Source organism: Mobula birostris, chromosome 20, assembly GCF_030028105.1.
Source record: "Mobula birostris isolate sMobBir1 chromosome 20, sMobBir1.hap1, whole genome shotgun sequence".
NCBI classification, from domain to species: Eukaryota; Metazoa; Chordata; class Chondrichthyes; order Myliobatiformes; family Myliobatidae; genus Mobula; species Mobula birostris.
In genome coordinates, this window is record NC_092389.1 from 61,708,847 (window position 1) to 61,728,010 (window position 19,164).

At 48.0% G+C, this 19,164-nt stretch overlaps 1 protein-coding gene and 1 pseudogene across 1 annotated transcript in view; both read right to left on the bottom strand.

The window, feature by feature from the left end:
• Positions 1–19,164, bottom strand: part of LOC140185028 (uncharacterized) — a 346,977-nt gene that overhangs the window by 141,635 nt on the left and 186,178 nt on the right. The window lies entirely within an intron of this gene.
• Positions 6,048–18,584, bottom strand: LOC140185481 (probable G-protein coupled receptor 139; annotated as a pseudogene).

Below are 19,164 nucleotides of genomic sequence, written 5' to 3' on the forward strand. Positions count from 1 at the left end.
TTTGCCTCCAACTTCCACACTGCCTTCAAATGCATCTGTTCCATTTCCGACACATCCCTTCCTTTCCTCGATCTCACTGTCTGTATCTTCGGAGACAGCTTATCCACCGATGTTTGTTATAAACCGACGGACTGGTGCAGTTAACTGGACTTCGCACACCCCGCTACTGTAAAAACGTCATTCCCTTCTCTCAGTTCCTCCGGCCCCGCCGTATCTGCACTCAGGATGAGGCTTTTAATTCTAGAACGGAGATGTTCTCCCTTTTCAAAGAAGTGAGCTTCTGTTCCACAACCATCAACGCTGTCCTGAACCGCATCTCTACCACTGCACGCACCTCTGTTTTTACCCCATCCTCCCGACGCCCTACCAAGGACAGGGTTCCTCTTGTCCACTCCGCCAGCATCCGCGTTAAACGCGTAATTCTCCGAAACCTCCGCCACCTCCAACTGGATCCCACCACCAATCACATCTTTCCCTCCAGCCACCCCACCAGTTTCTGTTTCCGCAGGAATCACTCCCTACGCGACTTTCGTCTCCTTTCATTCCTCCCCACTGATCTCCCTCCTGGCGCTTACCCTTGCAAGCGAAACAAGTGTACACCTGCCATGCACCTCCTTCTTCACGACCATTCAGGGCCCCGAGCTGTCCTTCCGGTGACGGGACAGTTCACCTGTTGGGCTGTCGGGTTCATTACTGTCTTCGGTGCTCCCGGTGTGGCTCCTGTATATCGGTGAAACCCAACGTAGATTGGGAGACCACTTCGCCGAGAATCTACGCTCCGTCCGCCAGAACAGACGGAATATTCCATCGGCCACCTGCTTCAATTCTGTTTCCCTTTCCCGTTCCAATGTGACCATCCATGACCTCCTCCACTGTCAGGATAAGGGGACACATTGGTTGGAGAAGTAGCACGTTATATTCCGTTTGCGTAGCCTCCAACCTAATGGCATGAACATCGATTTCTCCAACTTCCAGTATCGACTCCCGCCCCACCTCTTCAGCATCTCCCATCGCCTTTTCCCTACTAATGTTATCCGCTTACCCGGCGATCGCCTCCCTCTGACGTTCACCCCCCTTATTGTCATTTTCAGAAATCAACTCGAGCTGTTTACTTCAACCCTCCACCTCCAAGTTTCACCTATCGCCTGGTGCTTCTCTCTCCCCTCACCCCGCCTTTCAAATTTACACCTCCGCGTTATTTCTCCAGTCCTGCGAAAGTGTTTCAGCCCGAAGCGTCGACTGCAACTCTTTCCCATAGATGCTGCCTTGCCTGCTGAGTTCCCCCAGCATTTTGTGTGTGTTGCCCAGTATTAAGTCGTGTCAGTATGATTCCTTCCTTTCTTCTTTTTACTCCCTTCTCCCATAAACCCGACAATTTTATGTATTCTGTAAAATTGTCTCCTCTTGTGTCCTTTATCCCACTATTCTTGATAAGATCCCAATTATCAACCCTGCAAACCTCTTAGCTTCTGATTTGCTAACGGGATGGTCTTTCTCCTCAGTTCAAATTTTAACAGCTTTTTTAATTAAACAGTCAACCCGCTCATACCCCCCAACACCTCTATGTGCCGGGACCCATAAGAAGGCAACATATAAACCAATACTCTAAATACGAAATAACGTGTGATGAGTTTCCAAGAGTAAATCTAATCGACTGCAAGAATTATCTGTTCTAAAACTCTTCAAAACCGAAAAGAATCTGAACAAATTAGAACTTTCCAGGACAAATTTCCTCCACTCACTCTAAGCCCAAATTGAAGGCAACAAATTCTGTGTATATACAGATACATTGTTGATAAGTTGTTTCTTTATCGTTACCTGTAATTCAGGCACAACAGCAGCCACACCAACACACCCTGTTAAATTATTTCTTGATTCTTCTAAATTCATAGTTGACATATCACAACAATTTTCTTTAATATACTGATGAACCAACGGATCCTCAGACATAACAGAATCCTGAGACTTTATTAAACTGTGTGATGACCTAGATTCAATTACTTACAGGCAGAACAAAAAAACCTTTTAGTTTCGGGAAACGTGACAAAGGGGCAGACTTCGTAATCTAACAATCCCATCTTCCCAGCGTGATAGGATCCCAGTCACCACCCCCACCACCACCAACAACAACAAAAACACTCTTCGTGTGATGATTCCAAGAGTCGTCGAACACGATTTTAACAGCATGATCATTTCTTTGGCCCCTCAAATTAATCTAGTTTGTTAACATCAACTGCAGCGTCCGCAGTTGTAAGGGTGCTAATCCCATTTCAACCAGTAAAGCGGAAACAGGTGAGACCATACAGCACCACAACACAAACGTAAAGACTGAACTTGCATAACACCTGAACATTTTAAAGCTGAAAGAAATGTGGCAAACGTTCAGTGGCTATTTCCGTGGCGTTTTGCATGGGTACGTTCGAATGTGATAGGGAAAGGACTCAGGGGTCCAGGAACCGTGCTGAACATAGACTGGTGAAAATCTAGTCTAGAAGAAAAGAAAATCTTCCGAAACGTTGAAAAAAATGTAACGATAGAGATCTAGAAGATAATAAGGCTAGCAAGAAGGAGCTTAATAATCAAATTAGGAGACCCAAAGGTGTCACGAGAAGGCCTTGGCGACCAGGATTAGGGAAAACCCGAAGGAATTCTACAAGTACTTGAAGAGCAAAAGATAAGACATGAGAGAATAGCAGCAATCAAGTGTGACAGTGTATTGAAAAGTCTGAGCAAATAGACATTAAGAAAGAGGATGTGTTGGAGCTTTTGGAAAGTATCAAGTTGGGGAGGTCTCCGGACCAGACGAGATGTACCCCAGGCTAATGTAGGAGGCGGGGGAGGAGATTGTTGAACCTCTGGCAATGATCTCTGCATCATCAATAGGGAGGGGAGAAGTTCCAGAGGATTGGAGGGTTTCAGATGTTGTTCCCTTATTCAAGATTGGTTGTAGAGATAGTCCAGGAAATTATAGACCAGTGAGTCTTACATCAGTAGTTGGTAAATTGATGAGAGTGATCCTGACAGGCAGGATCCATTAACATTTGGAGAGGCATATTATGATTAGGAATAGTCTGCGTGTCTTTGTCAAAGGCAGGTCATGCCTTAGAGATGTGACTGAATTTTTTGACGATGTGACAAAAACACATCGATGAAGGTAGAGCAGTAGATGTAGCATATATGGATTTCAGCAAGGCATTTGATAAAGTACCCTATGCAAGGCTTATTGAGAAAGTAAGGAGGTATGGGATCCAAGGGGACCTTGCTTTGTGGATCCAGAACTGGCTTGCTGAACATGTGGTTGTAGACGGGTCATATTCTGCATGGAGGTGCGTGACCGGTGATGTGCATGAGGGATCTGTTTGGGGAACCCTTCTTTTCGTGATTTTTATAATTTGAGGAACTGGAGGGATGCGTTAGTAAATTTTCTGATGAAACAAAGATTGGGGGTGTTGTGGATAGTGTGGAGGGTTGTCAGAAGTTACAGCGGAACATTGATAGGATGCGAAACTGGGCTGAGAAGTGGCAGATAGATTTCAACCCAGATAAGTGTGAGATGGTTCATTTTAGTAGGTCAAATATGATAGCAGCATACAGTATTAATGATAAGTCTCGTGGCAGTGTAGAGGATCGGAGTGATCATGGGGTCCGAGTCCATAGGAGGCACAAAGCTGCTGCGCAGGTTGACTATGTAGTTAAGAAGGCATAAGGTGAATTCGCCTTCATCAACCTTGGGACTGAGTTCAAGAGAGGTAAGGTTACAGCTATATAGGATCCTGGTCAGAATCCACTTGGAGTACTGTGTTCAGCTCCGGTTAACTCATCTAAGGAAAGAACAAGGTAAATATAGAAAGGGTGGAGAGGAGATTTACAGGGATATTGAGTGAATTCGGCCTTTTCTCCTTGGAGCGATGAAAGATGAAATGTGACCTGATAGAGGTGTACAACATGATGAGAGACATTTATCGTGTGCAGAGTCGGACACATTTTTTTCCCAGGGCTGAAATGGCTAACGGGATACGGCACAGTTTCAACGTGCTTGGAAGTAGGTGCAGAGGAGATGTCAGGGGTAAGACTTTTACGCAGAGAGTAGTGAGTGCGTGGAATGGGCTGCCGGCAACGGTGGTGGAGGCAGATACGATAGGGTATTTTAAAAGACTCCTGGATGTGTACATGGAACACAGAACAGAGAACCATAGAACCATAGAACCATAGGTTGTATGAGGTTGTATAAGGCATTGGTGAGGCCGAATCTGGAGTATTGTGTTCAGTTTTGGTCACCAAATTACAGGAAGGATATAAATAAGGTTGAAGGAGTGCAGAGAAGGTTTACAAGGATGTTGCCGGGACTTGAGAAAATCAGTTACAGAGAAAGGTTGAATAGGTTAGGACTTTATTTCCTGGAGCGTAGAAGAATGAGGGGAGATTTTATAGAGGTATATAAAATTATGATGGGTATAGATAGAGTGAATGCAAGCAGGCTTTTTCCACTGAGGCAAGGGGAGAAAAAAAAAACAGAGGACATGGGTTAAGGGTGAGGGGGGAAAAGTTTAAAGGGAACATTAGGGGGGGGCTTCTTCACACAGAGAGTGGTGGGAGTATGGAATGAGCTGCCAGATGAGGTGGTAAATGCGGGTTCTTTTTTAACATTTAAGAATAAATTGGACAGATACATGGATGGGAGGTGTATGGAGGGATATGGACCGTGTGCAGGTCATTGGGACTAGGCAGAAAATGGTTCGGCACAGCCAAGAAGGGCCCTGTTTCTGTGCTGTAGTTTCTATGGTTTATGGTTCTATGGTTCTTCTTCTTCTTCTTCTGCTTCTTCTTCTTCTTCTTCTTCTTCTTCTTCTTCTTCTTCTTCTTCTTCTTCTTCTTCTTCTTCTTCTTCTTCTTCTTCTGCTCCTTCTTCTTCTTCCGCCCTTAACTCCTGGGGGAGTCGTCGAGGCGCCCTCGTGACAAGCTTTGCACCAGATTTTTGGTGTGCTCATCATGCGGCGAATCTTGGGCATCCCTGTCCAGGTTTAACCACAGCCGATTTCCTAGAACTAGGTGGCTCGACTTGGTCGTGAATTTGTGGCCGTTGTAGTTCATCTAAGGACGATTCCGTTCCGGCCGGTGACTTCATCATAGAATTCATTCACCCAGTGGTGCCGTGTTAACACCATCCCCTCAGGTGGTCTAGTCCGCCAGCTGAAGCGGTTTACCGGGGTATGGCGCTTGGAGCCAACATGTGAGAGAATTAGGAGATGGGTGAGGACCAGTGATGCCCGCCCACCCTGTCGGATAGGGTGCAGCATGCCAGACATCAAAAGTACTACCTCTATCCAGAGCCCCCTATACCCCAAACAGTTGAAAACATACTATTTCAGGGCGAAGCATATCAGGCAAAAAGAAATCAAATTCAGGCCTCATTGTAATCTTTGGGGGTTGATTGCTTTTATTTAAAAAACTTTCTTAATTAATGGGAGTGACTTTAATTTCATTGACGGTATTGTGTTTAATTAAGTATAACCTATAGGGCTTTGGGTGATAAGGTAGCATTCGTTAGAAAGAAAAAGCAGTGAGGGTATTATTTCCCAATTCTCTGCCAAACACTCCAGTCCAGATGGTAGCCGGAATTTGCCTTGACGTTGGAGTTTCGACGGACGTTTATCCAAATACCGCCTCTATTTCACGTCGGCCATTCATTTCAGGGGACGGAGGAGACTGGAATGATTGACATTGGAACAGCCAATCAGCATCAGACGCCTTGTGCGAATGTTGGTCTGTGAGTCTACGGGGCGGGACTAGGACGAGATGAACAAATCCACAGTCCAACGGGTAGCCGGCATTCCGGAGTTGTTCTTTGACATCTGCCGAGTCTAATGAAGTAATGAGTCTCCAGCTAGTTGCCTGGCCACTCCCACCACATACACCTCACCTAATGTCTCGGAGCTACCGGTCGATGGGACAATCCGCCCGGGAATAACACCTGGGAGATCAGGCGGTGAATGTGAGAAGCAGGGGACTGAGCAAGAGACACTGCAGTTTCCTCTGGTTTATGCACACTACGAAGCTTTATTAATGAACTGAAGCAACGAGGTTATCGGATATTTCACAGCGCTGATAACCTGCTCCCTGAATTTCGACTGAGTCACCGCATAAATAAATGTGTTCGTGCAGCAGCTGAAATCCCTCAGCAAAATACCCATGTGGTGAAAGATTTGTTCAGAATCATTGAAATCGAGTCCTCTTCCTGAGACTTGATAATATATGACATTTACAACCAGTGTCATCCACAGGAGGATGAAACTGCCCGATAGAGTGAAGAGTAAAACCACAGACCTCCTCCTGCTCTCCATCTCCGGGTCACTGCGGTTCTCCCCCTTGCTCTGACCCTTCAGCCCCTTACGGACCCGACTGGCCACTAAAATGTGTCTGACTGTCAGAGCGTTGAGCAGCAGGATCCCAGCGAAAGGGAGGAGCGGAGTTAAAACCGTATCGAGCCAGTCATATCCTACCCACCCGGGATCAGTGAAAACATTGTTCCTGAGATAACAGAACCACGGTACATTGTCGATGATCACCCAGGGTTCCCGGGTGAACCATCGGGGAACGTTTTTCAGACAGAAGAGCACGCCGGTTGTTGTAAGAACCACAGCCGCAGTTTTCCCGGTGCAATATTTTGTTTTCAGCTTCTGGCAGCAAATGGCGACAAATCGATCAAAGGTGAAAGTGACGGTGAACCAGACAGAACATTCTGTGGCTGTGCACTTCAGTACATCGATAACGCTGCACACAGGGGTGATGCCCAGAAAACTCCACCAGAAGTAAAATGTTCTTATTCGATATAAAGTTACGTTGGTGACAACGGCCAGTAAATCGGCCGCTGCCATGGCCACCAGGTAGCGCGTGGTGCAGGTAGAGAGGCCGCACTTTCCCCGGGACAGGATCACAATCGCCACTAAATTCACTGGAGAGAGAGAGATGGGGAGAGAGGGGGGGGGGGGGAGAGAGAACGGACACTGGTCATTATTGAACACATTCTCCGGGAATGAACACAGGATTGGGTTTCAGATAAGATTCAGGAGTGCTGGAGTCTGTGAACGGCTGCTAATGTAACATCAGACACGGGTCACACTGTCTCTGACCTGCTTTCCACAGTGTGGCCAATCGTCGCCGATAAAAACGAGCTGTATGAACAACAACGATTATCCCGATTCCAGTCGCTAATGGGGCCGGTTTCACCTATTTACCCGTGATTGGCCAGGCCTCTGGAAACTCAGTATCTGATGCGGCCAAGAATGGACAGAGACGAGAGCAACACAGATAAAATACTGGAGGGACTCAGCTGGTCAGGCTGCATCGGGCCGAGATCCTTATTGAGGACGAAGCAGTGCACGGATTTACGACGCGTCTCTGAGGGAAAGCAGGAGTAACTTGGCAACCTGAGGCTGAGTGGCTCCTAATGAATAAATTCTACAGCGCAGTTCAATTCGATAACTCTCGTCAGCAGATCCGTGGACACTGGATCAGGTGACCAGACCCAATTATTGACCGACATGCAGTGAGATCCGACTGTGACAGACTCCACAGTGAGACATGAAATACAGGACCAGGGGTTCTCTCTGATCAATAACTCAGAAACAGTGAACTTTTCAATGTAAACCCCTCCCAGTCACAGCTTACGGGAGAGCTGCCTGTCCCCACACCGGGTCAACTCCGGACAAGATGTCATTGAAGGCAAGAACAACGTTCGAGTCGATCCCGTGAGTTAGATGAGAGATTGGAGTTTAGTTCCGCTTGTCATTAAATATGAAATGTCAGAGTGTTGAACTGACAGGATCAATATCTCTGACGGATATTTGTACAATGATCATCACGTTAGAAACTTATCAAATGATCATAAACAGATTCACATGGTTAATACACAGAAATACCAAACATGAATTACTCCGCTCACTCACCAGGAACTCCAATAACGGCAATCAACACGTACAATATTTTCTCCACACTCTTGTACCGATCCGACATGGCAGACATTTTCTCTGTCCAGTGATTTGTCTCCCTGTGCTACAGGCGATCTCTCGGAATGAAATGTTAAGGCAGCACATGCCTGGGGTTTTAATACCATTTAGAGACTCCACAGGGACACATTTCAACAGATTTAACAATAACTGTTTTAAAATTATTTACAAGCCAATTACGTCAGGCAGGTGCAATCCCCGTGGTGACAGATTGCGATTAAATAATTAACTAGTGGAATGTTTGGACTGTTTCCACAGGGATCAGTGTTGGGGCCGCTTCTTTTTACATTGTACATCAACGATTTGGATTATGGAAAAGATGACTTTGTGGCTAAGTTTGCTGACGATACGAAGATAGGTGGAGGGGCCGGTAGTGCTGAGGAAACAGAGAGTCTGCAGAGAGACTTGGATAGATTCGAAGAATGGGCAGAGAAGTGGCAAATGAAGTACAATGTTGGAAAGTGTATGGTTATGCACTTTGGCAGAAAAAAATAAACGGGCAGACTATTATTTAAATGGGGAAAGAATTCAAAGTTCTGAGATGCAATGGGACTTGGGGGTCCTCGTACAGGATTCCCTTAAATTTAACCTCCAGGTTGAATCAGTAGTGAAGAAGGCGAATGCAATGTTACATAGAAACATAGAAACATAGAAAATAGGTGCAGGAGTAGGCCATTCGGCCCTTTGAGCCTGCACCGCCATTTTTATGATCTTGGCTGATAATCCAACTCAGAATCCCGCCCCAGCCTTCCCTCCATACCCCCTGACCCCCGTAGCCACAAGGGCCATATCTAACTCCCTCTTAAATATAGCCAATGAACTGGCCTCAACTGTTTCCTGTGGCAGAGAATTCCACAGATTCACCACTCTCTGTGTGAAGAAGTTTTCCCTAATCTCGGTCCTAAAAGGCTTCCCCTCTATCCTCAAACTGTGGCCCCTCATTCTGGACTTCCCCAACATCGGGAACAATCTTCCTGCATCTAGCCTGTCCAATCCTTTTAGGATCTTATACGTTTCAATCAGATCCTCCCTCAATCTTCTAAATTCCAACGAGTACAAGCCCAGTTCATCCAGTCTTTCTTCATATGAAAGTCCTGCCATCCCAGGAATCAATCTGGTGAACCTTCTTTGTACTCCCTCTATGGCAAGGATGTCTTTCTTCAGATTAGGGGACCAAAACTGCACACAATACTCCAGGTGTGGTCTCACCAAGGCCTTGTACAACTGCAGTAGTACCTCCCTGCTCCTGTACTCGAATCCTCTCGCTATAAATGCCAGCATACCATTCGCCTTTTTCACCGCCTGCTGTACCTGCATCCCCACTTTCAATGACTGGTGTATAATGACACCCAGGTCTCGTTGCACCTCCCCTTTTCCTAATCGGCCACCATTCAGATAATAATCTGTTTTCCTATTTTTGCCACCAAAGTGGATAACTTCACATTTATCCACATTAAATTGCATCTGCCATGAATTTGCCCACTCACCCAACCTATCCAAGTCACCCTGCATCCTCTTAGCATCCTCCTCACAGCTAACACTGCCACCCAGCTTCGTGTCATCCGCAAACTTGGAGATGCTCCATTTAATTCCCTCATCCAAGTCATTAATATATATTGTAAACAACTGAGGTCCCAGCACTGAGCCTTGCGGTACCTCACTAGTCACCGCCTGCCATTCTGAAAAGGTCCCGTTTATTCCCACTCTTTGCTTCCTGTCTGCTAGCCAACTCTCCACCCACACCAATACCTTACTCGCAATACCGTGTGCTTTAAGTTTGCACACTAATCTCCTGTGTGGAACCTTGTCAAAAGCCTTCTGAAAATCCAAATATACCACATCCACTGGTTCTCCCCTATCCACTCTACTAGTTACATCCTCAAAAAATTCTATGAGATTCGTCAGACATGGTTTTCCTTTCACAAATCCATGCTGACTTTGTCCGATCATTTCACCGCTTTCCAAATGTGCTGTTATCACATCCTTGATAACTGACTCCAGCAGTTTCCCCACCACCGACGTTAGGCTAACCGGTTTATAATTCCCCGGTTTCTCTCTCCCTCCTTTTTTAAAAAGTGGTGTTACATTAGCCACCCTCCAATCCTCAGGAACTAGTCCAGAATCTAACGAGTTTTGAAAAATTATCACTAATGCATCCACTATTTTTTGGGCTACTTCTTTAAGCACCCTGGGATGCAGACCATCTGGCCCTGGGGATTTATCTGCCTTCAATCCCTTCAATTTACCTAACACCACTTCCCTACTAACATGTATTTCGCTCAGTTCCTCCATCTCACTGGACCCTCTGTCCCCTACTATTTCTGGAAGATTATTTATGTCCTCCTTAGTGAAGACAGAACCAAAGTAATTATTCAATTGGTCAATTGTTCAATTATAAACATCACAAAGAGAAGGAGTCTCAGAACACATCCCTGTGGAACACCACTGGTCACCGTCCTCCATGCAGTATACAAATCATCTACAACCACCTTTTGGCTTCTGTGGGTAAGCCAATTCTGGAGCCACAAAGCAAGGTCTACTTGGATCCTTGCCTCATTACTTTGTGAATGAGCCTCCGATGAGGAATCTTATCAAAAGTCTTACTCAAAGCCATGTACACTGCATCCAATGCTCTACCTTCATCAGTGTATTTTGTTACATCCTCAAAGAATTCAATCAGGTTCGTAAGGCATGATCTGCCCTACACAGAGCCATGCTGACTATCCCACGTCAGATTATGCTTCTTCAAATGCTCATAAATCCTGCCTCTCAGGAGCTTCTCCAACAACTTGCCCTCCACTGAAGTAAGAGCGACTGGTCTGTATCTCTACTCTACTCTCTTTTTTGAAAAGGGAAGAATGTCTTCTAATCCTCTGGTACTTTTCCTCTCCCTATTGATGTGCAAAGATCATCACCAGAGGCTCAGCAATTTTCTCCCTCACTTACCACTGTATCCTGAGGTGTATCTCAAGTTGACAACCCCCAGCTTGTGTTGAAATTGGTAAAATTGTGACGCCAGAGCTCACATTCAGAGGAGATCATATAGAAACATGTAAAATTATGGAAGGAATAGATAAGACAGAGGCAGGAAAATTGTTCCCACTGGTAGATGAGACTAGAACTAGAGGACATTGCCTCAAGATTTGGGGGAAATTGGGATGGAGATGAGGAGGAACTGCTTTTCCCAGAGGGTGGTGAATCTGCAGATTTCTCTGCCCAATGAAGGAGGGGGAGGCTACCTCAGTAAATATATTTAAGACAAGATTGGATAGATCTTTGCATAGTTGGGGAATTAAGGGTTATTGGGAAAAGGCAGGTAGGTGGAGATGAGTCCATGGCCAGATCAGCCATGGTCTTATTCAATGGCAGATCAGGCTCAAAGGGCCAGATGGCCGACTCCTGCTCCTATTTCTTATGTTCTCACCACAGACTAAAATCTCTCCTGAAATATTGTCCTTTAACCATTGATGTCTTTTGTAAATATTTTCACAGGTTTGAAATTGCAGAGCACTTGTGTACGGGAATCTTAAGCACAACAAAACATCAGTTTTTCTGTCTCTGTCTGGATATTTTCTTTGCAACACCAATACATGTGTTGTCGGTCTTTGGAGATGAAGAAGTATCTCATCCCAGCTGGTAATGTATTCTGTCTCTGAAATGAAGTTTTCTGTTTTAACTGTGTGAAATTCACTGGAACCGGGAGCTGAGAACACACCAGCATTTGTTCACTGGAGATCAGTTCTCAACTACACTGATTGTACAAGGAATTCAAACGTCTGACTTTCTGAATTACCAGAGAATTGATCATAGTGAGGTATCATTCTTCTTCTCTCAGTGTGGGAAGAGATTCACTCACAGGCTACCCGCAGACACGCCAGTGAGTTCACAGTGGGGAGAGGCCATTCATCCGCTTCGTGTGAGGGAGGGGAACCACTCAGTCATCCAGTCTGAAGATACATCAGCAAGTTCACACCATAGTGAGATGCTCCACCTGTTCTGACAGTGAGAAGCCATTCTGTTATTGATGCTAAAGGTATATCAGAAAATTCACCAGTGAGAGGACATTGACCTGCTCGGATGGTGGGAAGGCATTCAATCACGCCACAGTGACACCAGTGAGTTCACACCGGGGAGAAGCCATTCACCTGCGCTGAATGTGGGAAAGGTTCACTCAATCATCTCAACTGAATGAACACCAGCGAGTTCACATTGAAAAGATGCCGTTCACCTGCTCAGACTGTGGGAAAAGCTTCACTCACTCCTCCAAACTACAGAGACACCAGCGAGTTCACACCAGGGAGAAGCCATTCACCTGCTCAGACTGTGGGAAGGGATTCACTCAATCGTCCAACCTACAGACTCACCAGCGAGTTCACACTGGAGAGAAGCCGTTCACCTGCTCAGACTGTGGGAAAGGATTCATTCAGTCAAATCACCTGCTACAACATCAGATAGTTCACACTGGGGAGAGACCATTCACCTGCTCAGATTGTGGGAAGGGATTCCTTCAGAAATCTGACCTACAGACTCACCAGCGAGTTCACACTGGGGAGAGGTCATTCACCTGCTCTAAATGTGGAAAGGTATTTGCTCGGTCCTCTGTACTGAAGGAGCATCAGCGAGTTCACACTGGGGAGAAGCCGTTCACTTGCTCTGAATGTGGAAAGGTATTTGCTCGGTCATCTCAGCTCTTGAGACACTAGCAAATCCACTCTGGAGTGAAACCATTCCTCTGCTCAGAATGTGGGAAGGGATTCACTGATGCAGCTCAGCTGAAAGATCATCAGGTTGTTCACACTGCGGAGAGACCGTTCACCTGCTCAGACTGTGGGAAAGGATTCACTCGGCGTTCTCGACTACTGACACACCAGTTGGACCACATTGGGGAGAAACCATTCATCTGCTCAGAATGTGGGAAGAGATTCACCCATTCAGCTCAACTGAAGGAACATCAGCGAGTTCACACTGGGGAGAAATCTTTCAGCTGCTCTGAATGTGGGAAGGGATTCAGTCAGTCATCCAAACTTGTGAGCCACTACTGAATTCACACTGGGGAGAAACCGTTCACCTGCTCAGATTGTGGGAAGGAATTCACTCGGTTGTCTGACTTTAAAATACATCAGCGAATTCACACTGGGGGATGCCACTCTCCTGTTCTGAATGTGGGAATGGATTCACTCAGTCAACTCAGTTAAGACTATAAGATATAGGAGCAGAAGTCGGCTATTCGGCCTTTCGAGGCTGCTCCGCCATTCAGTCATGGGCTGATCCAATTCTCCAGTCATCCCCGCTCCCCTGCCTTCTCCCCATACCCTTTGATGCCCTGGCTAATCAGGTACCCATCTCTCTCTGTCTTAAGTGCACCCAATGACTTGGCCTCCACAATTGCATGTGGCAACAAATTCCACAAATTTACCACCCTCTGTTCTCCTCATCTCTGTTCCAAATGGATGTCCTTCGATCCTGAAGTTGTGCTCTCTTGTCCTAGATTCACCTACCATGGGGAATAACTTTTGCATATCTAATCTGTTCAGAGCTTTTAAAATTCAGAATGTTTAAACGATTCCCCTCACGACCCCAGCCCCCATTCTCCTGAACTCCAGGGAATACAGCCCAAGGGAAGCCAGATGCTTCTGTTATGTGTAACGCGCTGTAAGGTTTCACTGTTAATGTAATGGCTTCTTTGTAATGTTCACTGCTGAAGTAACAGTTTCTCTGCAGCAGCAATGTTCGTGTTATGGCTGGCGATAAAGGACTGTGGGATGCATGTCAGCCAATCAGGATTTTGTTGCTCTGAATCTGGGAGCGGTTGATTTTGTCAGAGAGAGAGATGGAGAGAGAAGACACGAATGGAGAGATTTGCTAGACTGCCGGACAGGGTGGACTCAGAGCGAGGGTCCGAAGGGCAGTGACGATTGGAGGAGGCCGATGGGGACCGATCGGCCTATCAGTGAGCTCCACTTTTGCGCACAGACTGTTTAATAAGATTGGGCCCTTTTTTTCAATTTTGTTTCTCTACGAACCATACAGTCAAAGTAAGAGGTACAAAGCTTAATCATTTAATCGCAAAGTGTGTTCTGTTTCTTATTTCTGGGCACTAATTTGTAACAGGGGACACATCGGGCAGCATCCACCCAAACGAGATTTCTTCAGTTTGGCCGGGAAGGGGGTTATCACCCCCTAGATTAAGCCGCTAGGCAAAGCGAGAATTACAATTGTGGGGGCTACGTTCGGGATTGATTCTGTTGGATGCTGTGTAATTACCCTGAGAAATGAACCAGTGGGGCAGATACTGGTACTCCGGATGAATTGTTAATTCCACTGTTAAGTTCTGTTGAAGTTGTGATTGTGAGCGGAGACTTGATAAAATGGCGGATGCAGCTCTTGTTCTCATGCAGACCAGCGCTGAGGTAGCCGGCGGCGGAGATTTCAAAGACAGGGTTCTGTCATTTCTGAGGAGTGAGGGGAAAGAGTGGTCGGAGTTGGAAGGTCTAATTAGTCCACGTCCCCTGGTGAAGAATGAGAATTCTGAGGTTGTATCCACCCTTACTTCTCTGGCGAATAAATGGAAAATTCAGATTCCAAGTCCCAGTTTTGGCGGGCTCCACCTATTCTCTGGAATAACACCCACACCTAAAGGGGAGGAGTATGAGACGTGGGCGGAACGGACCTCTCAGTTGTTCGATGAGTGGCAATGCTCGGATGATGAAAAGCGACAGCGATTGGTTGAAAGTTTGAATGGGCGGGCCGCTGACGAGAGAGCTGTCAGGTTACATTATCCCGTAGCGACAGCTGTCAGTTATCAACAAGCACTGGACAATGATTTTGATCCGACTGGAAGCCCAGTGGAGGTCCTGGTGGGGTTTCAAAGCATGCGTCAGGAGCAGGGGGAGAAGGTTTCTGCTTTTATTTTACGGCTAGAGAGGCAGCTAAATTGGTTGCGGCACAGAGGGGTCATTCAGGCGGCTGAGGTGGATTGGTTAAGAATGGACCAGATAGCCAGGGGCGCAGTGTCCCATGATCTGATTGTGTGGAGTCTCTGACAGTCTCGTAAGACGCGTCCCCTCCATCTTTTGTTGAGCTGATCAGAGAGGTACGGGAAGAGGAGAACGCGGCGGAAGCACGGGAGGATTCAGTCAGCAGGGTACAGTCCTCGGTAGTGTCTCCTGCGGTGAAGTGACCACAGATAGCCTACCCCGGGGAGCGGTAGAAAAGATTGTGGCAGAGTTGAGAACGGAGATACGTCGGTTGTTATCAGCGGGTGTGACACCCCCACCCCCGCCATATGTTGGGGCTGATGTGGGGGGGGGGCTGCAGATTCCCCAAGGGGATGAACAATGCGGAGGGCTGCTGGCAGCAGGTCTCACACCAGAAGGAGAGTGAGCTCCCGGGTACCTGAGCAAGGAGAGTCGTTGGGGAAACCTAGAGGAGACCCAGTGAGGGAACGGCCTGGTGTCTCTGGGGGAACACGTTCCCAGCAATGTACCAAGGTACTCCCAAAAGTAAAAGACCCTATTCCTGAAGGCTTAGTGGTACCACACTCCAGTGTGTCGCTACGGATAGAGAGTATTTACGCTAAAGCCATATTCGACACGGGATCGCAGGTCACGTTACTGTACCATTCGTTTTACAACCGGTATCTGAAGCATTTACCCTTGACACCATTCAGTGCACTGGCGATTTGGGGTCTCAGTGCTGGTGATTATCCATACAACGGTTATTTGTCAGTCAAACTGGAGTTCTTGGAGGCCGATGCGGGAGTGTCTGAGTGTCTTGATACAGTGGTGCTGCTTTCCCTCTTGAGAAGAGCTGCGTTTCAATTCTGGTGGGGACCAACATCCCTCTGGTGAGGAGGCTCATGGGGGCCTGTAAGGAGAAGGCGGGTGAGAGATTTTTGGGGACCCTGTCCGTGCTCCCAGTGTTTCAAGGTGATTTTGAGGAAGTGCGTGGCAGCATTGGGCTGGGTACCAAATTTAAACGAGGAACCGTGTGGTTCACCCAGTCGAAGCCAATGGTGGAACGCACCGGGGAAGTAGCGGGAGTGATGGAGACCCACCATATTTCCCGGAGTGCCTGAGGGAGAACCACTCTTAGTGGACGCTCTGGAGAACCACGAGGGGGAGTCGGGATTTCTGGCTGGGGTGCTGGTGAGGCCCGAATTGTAGAAGCCCTCGGTTATACAGCTGAGCAGGATGGCAGTGATCGTCAGGAACACTACGAAGAGGGAGGTCACCTTCAAGCGGGGGATGCCCCTGGCGCATTTGTTCCCGGTGACGGTAATGTTTAGCGCCCCCGTGAGGCGCGCCGGGGAGAAACTATTGGAAAAGCGGGGGAAGTTGACCGCTGAGTCATTCAACTTCGGGGACTCCCCGGTGCCGCCGGGTTGGAAATGGAGGCTGGTAGAGAAGATGTTGAAATTGGAAGGCGTATTTTCCATTGTCGAGTTTGATGTGGGTTGTTCCAAGAGCACGCGTCACACTATCCGGGTGACCGAGGACACCCTGTTTAGAGAGAGATCGCGGCGATTAGTAGACATGGAAGACGTGCGGCAGCATTTGTGTAAGTTGAAGGAAGCTGGGATCATCACTGAGTCCCAAAGCCCCTGTGCGTCCCCAATAGTCGTGGCCTGGAAGAAGAACGGGAAGGTACGCATGTGTGTGGACTATAGGACTCTGCACAGGCGCACCGTCCCTGACCAGTATACGGTCCCGAGGCTCGAAGACGCGCTGGCCTCTCTGAGTGGTGCGAAGTGGTTTAGTGTGCTGGATTTGAGAAGTGGATAGTACCAGATCCCCATGAGTGAGGCCGACAAATAGAAGACGGCACTTATATGTCCCCTGGGATTCTTCCAGTTCGAAAGGATGCCCCAGGGCATATCAGGAGCCCCTACGAACTTCCAGCGGGTCATGGAGAAGCCGGTTGGGTATATGAACTTGCTTGAGGTGTTCATGAATTTGGATGACCTCACAGTATTTGGATCCACCTTGGAAGAACACGAAGCGAGGCTACTGAAGGTGCTCGGCTGCCTGAAAGCTGCAGGGTTAAAACTTTCCCTGTCTGTTATCTAAGTCGGACACATAATCTCACAAATGGAGTAGTTGCAGACCCGGCTAAGATAGAAGCGGTGTCCACCTGGCTAAGGCCCCAGGGTTCTGTGGTTATTATCGGAGATTCCTGATGGAGTAGCTACAGACCCGGCTAAGATAGAAGCGGTGACCACTCGGCCAAGGCCCCAGCCTGTGAGCGCCCTGCGCTCGTTCCTGGGGTTCTGTGGTTATTATCGGAGATTCCTGACGGGCTACGCCAAAGTGAGTCACCGCTTGAATCAGCTTCTGTGTGGTTACCCTCCCCTGGGGAAGAAAGGGAGGGGAGGAGAGACAGGAGGGTGGAGAATATCTAAACTTTTGGACAGAGGTGGATGATTTCAGCCTGAAGTACCGGTCGGGGAGCCGGAACATTGATGCGGATGCTTTGTCCCGACAGGTACATGAGGGACTGGACAGGGACGAGGAGGGGGAGAGCGTTCCTGCCCCTGGGGTGACGGCCCTGTGTCAGTTTGCCATCACCGTGAAGGCAGAGGAAAAGGAGCGGCCGGATCGAGCAGCGGATCAATGGGCGGCTTCCGATGACGCCATTCCCCAGGTTTACTGTAACCTGACTGCTGCCGGAATTGAGTTCTGGGGAAGTGGCAGCTGCTCAGCGGGATGACCCGGGCACTGGCATTATTTGGTCCGCGGTTGAAAATGGAGACACGGCTCAGACAGAGAAGAGAAAACAAGCTTCGGTGCCTCCATTACTGAAAGAGTGGCCTCGATTGGAGTTGAAGAGCCAGATCTTATCCCGGGTCACGTCATGACAGGTCCGACCCGGCGTTGCCAGCTGGTTCTGCTTGAGAAGTATCGGAGGATTGCTTTGAAGTCACTTCATGATGATTCTGAATATCTGGGGGTGAAGAAGACCTATGGATTGCTCAGCGACCGGTTTTACTGGCCTCGAATGAAGTCGGAGGTTGAAGAATACTGCAAGTCGTGCATTCGCTGCATACTCCGGAAGACACTGCCTACACGGGCAGCTCCTTTGTCGCACTTACACTTACAGAGCCCCTGGACCTGGTGTGTATAGATTTCCTGTCCATAGAACCCGATGCCAGCAACACGGCGAATGTCTTAGTCATCACGGACCACCTCACCAGATATGCTCAGGCTTTTCCTACCTAGGACCAGAGGGCGACTACGGTGGCAAAAGTGTTGTGGGAGAAGTATTTCTTTCATTATGGCCTCCCCAGGCGGATACATAGTGACCAGGGACGGGACTTCGAGCGCAGACTCATCTATGAGTCACTAGGCATGCTTGGAGTTGAGAAGTCGAGGACCACGCTCTATCACGCGCAGGGCGATCCCCAGCCTGAGGGGTTTAATAGGACCTTGCTAGACGTACTCGGGAACATGGAGATCAGCAAGAAGAGCAGGTGGAGTCAACATATTGAGATCTGGTTCACTGTTACAACTGTACACGAAATGAAGCTACTGGGTACTCGCCATGTTACCTGATGTTTGAGCGCGAGGCGAGGTTGCCCATTGACCCTTTTTTGGGACTGATGAGGGTGACTTACCACCGAAGCCTTATCTGAAGTATTTGTGTGATATGAGGACTGAGTTCAAAAGCGCTTATGAATTGGCTGGGGCTGCAGCCGCCAAGCAGAATCGAGAAAATAAGAGGAGGTATGATCAGAAAGTGAGGTTCTCCCAACTCCTGCCGGGAGACCGAGTCCTCATAAGGAATTTGGGGCTACCTGGAAAGTACAAGTTAGCTGACTGCTGGGCGGCCACACCTTAAGTGGTGGAGAGTCAGATGCCAAACCTACCGATTTTCCAGGTGAAACGAGAAGGGGCCTGTCAAGATTCTTCATCGGAACCACCTGCTGCCCCTGGGACAAGAGGTGCAGGTTGACCCAGAGCCCGACTTGGAGCCTACACCTAGTAAGAGGACTCTGCAAAAACGCAGGGCAACTGCAGGGCCCACAGCGGGATAGGCTGGGCCGGGCCGCGCCCATGAGAGGGAAGCTGAATCGGAGGATGATTATCTGGATGTGAGATACATGCTACCTTTCGCTAACTCCCCATTGATTGAGGAAGAAAGCCCCGGGCCCTTCCCCCCT